Below are 2,288 nucleotides of genomic sequence, written 5' to 3' on the forward strand. Positions count from 1 at the left end.
ACGCGGGGCTCGTCCCGGGCCGGGGCAGCGCGGGCCGCCGCGAGCAGGGTCCGGCAAGCGGGGCCGCGGCCCTGCGGGGAGGGCCCTGGAAGCGAAGACTTCTCTTCTTTTCCCTTTTTTCTTCTTTTTACCCCACCCTGTAGGGGAGAGGGAAGGGCCCGCAGTATTTTGCAYATTTGCACATCGTGTTTTGCACGTTCACGTTTCTTCTCTCACTGTTCTTTTTGATACCGTGTCCTGGAAGGCCGCTCRAGCTGCGAGCAGCTTGTGGACAGAGGGGCAATCGCGTCCTGCCACCGTGGACACGCTGAGGCAATGGGTTATGTGCTCGTGCTGCCGCACTTGGGTTGAACACCCACAGTAACTAAATGCTGGCCGCTAAATGAGAGTGCCGGCCCCCTCAGCAGTGCCATGGAGCCCATGGCCAAGCTCYCTGCACCCTGCTCCCCTCTGGCACTGCCTGGGCTAGGGTCGTCCCTGCCAAGCGCCGGAGCCAAGCTGGAGGTGCTCGGAGAGAAGGGGAGCGGAGCGGCGCTCGCGGCTTCCTGTGCCGCAGGATCCAGCACCCGGAGAAGGTGGCATAACATCCCCCCTCCCTTGGGAAGATCACATGGGAAACTGGAGGTCAATCCAGGTGGACAGGAGAAGAAAGATGCTTGTCTTCACGTGACCTYCAAACCGCACTGATTCACTGTGCAAAAAAGTGGGGCTGAATCCTATCGGAGTCCTTCATGGTATGCTGTAGTGCGGGTCAGCATCGCGCAGCTTGAAAGGCCCAAATAATTTGCACTCGTAAGTGCCCAGATATGCAAAGCATCCCAGGAGAAGTTAAGTACAACTCCATTTCTACTCCTATATTGTGCATGAATTGCTGTGAAAGTTAAGACAGCAACAAGGAAACATTAAGTTCCCTGATGTTAAAGACTGGGACCTAAGTGTGCAAGTTAATGTTAGGTATCCTACTAGCTGCTGCCCAAAATGGGCTCAGTGTCTCTTAATATCTAGCTTATATGAAGGAACTGTGCCAGAAAGTCTTTTGGTCTTACTKGTATAGGCAAAACCAAACCATATATAGAAAGGTATTGTGGARGACCTGCCTATACAATTAGTTTTACCATATTCAAGAACTTGTTAAAACATGCTAATATGCAGTGCTATAACATGYTGTGGTATTGCCTGAGGTTGAGGCACATTTTCCTATCAGCACATATGCTACTCTCTCTCTAGCAGTATTGAACAGATTAAAACAAAAAAAGAGAAAGAAAAAGAAAAAGGAATTTAAAACAGCAGTAATCAGAATGTCTGATAGATTATTTAGTTAACAAAAACTCAGAATTACTCTTACGAGGCTGGGAAAATAAAGGAAAAGAAACTGTACTTCACAGATGCAAATTGGGTTTTGATTTGCCTATGTTAGATATTAAATATTGCTCYCTTAAATGTGCCTTTGATTAATTTTGTTGAATGGAAATACCATTAGAGATGATGATTTTAAAGGTGGAATTTGTACTTATAATGAAAACWCATAGACTGTGAATGGAGCCTTTGTAGACTGTGTTCTTGGTTCTATAAAAGATTTTCAGTAATACAGAACATTTTGGGTTTTTCCATTGTACTGCAGCCTAGGCCACAGAAAATTCCTGTTAGTGGGTGCACACCTGAGAGGACATAGTAACATTTGCTATATAATCAACTGCTACTGCGTAAATAGGCACCCATAATATACCAGGAGAAATGCTTGTGCTGACAGACACTCTTATCAATAACGGAAAAGAGACGTAATGAATTTTGGAGTTAARGTTCTTTACTTGGGATTGCAAGAACTCAAAGAATGACGTCTAGCTTGGATTTAGAGCCCCCTTCTGGCTCATCAGTCCCAGAAATAAAAGTAACGTGCCCTCTGCYGTGCCAACGGGTCTCCCGCATGAGCAGACGGATGCAGGAGGGTGGAAGTGACTTTCTAAAAAGTGAGTGGGGGATTTGCTCCTTTGGCCTAACCCAAGCGAATGCTCTGCAAGCAGCAGACGGAGCCCTGCCGACACCCATGGCAGTGTCCCCCATGCTTTGTGGATCTGTTTTGGTGCGGATTTCAAGATTATGTCTTGTAATATTTCTGAGGTGATGATAGTTCTTTCTGAGCTCATCACTTGCATTTTGTCCAAAGACATTTTGGAGGAAGCCAAAGGCAAAAATGAAAGAAGGAAGGAAAGAAGGAAGGAAAGAAGGAAGGAAAGAAGGAAGGAAAGAAGGAAGGAAAGAAGGAAGGAAAGAAGGAAGGAAAGAAGGAA

Source organism: Nothoprocta perdicaria, unplaced genomic scaffold, assembly GCF_003342845.1.
Source record: "Nothoprocta perdicaria isolate Ctin4 unplaced genomic scaffold, notPer1 scaffold_41, whole genome shotgun sequence".
NCBI lineage: Eukaryota > Metazoa > Chordata > Aves > Tinamiformes > Tinamidae > Nothoprocta > Nothoprocta perdicaria.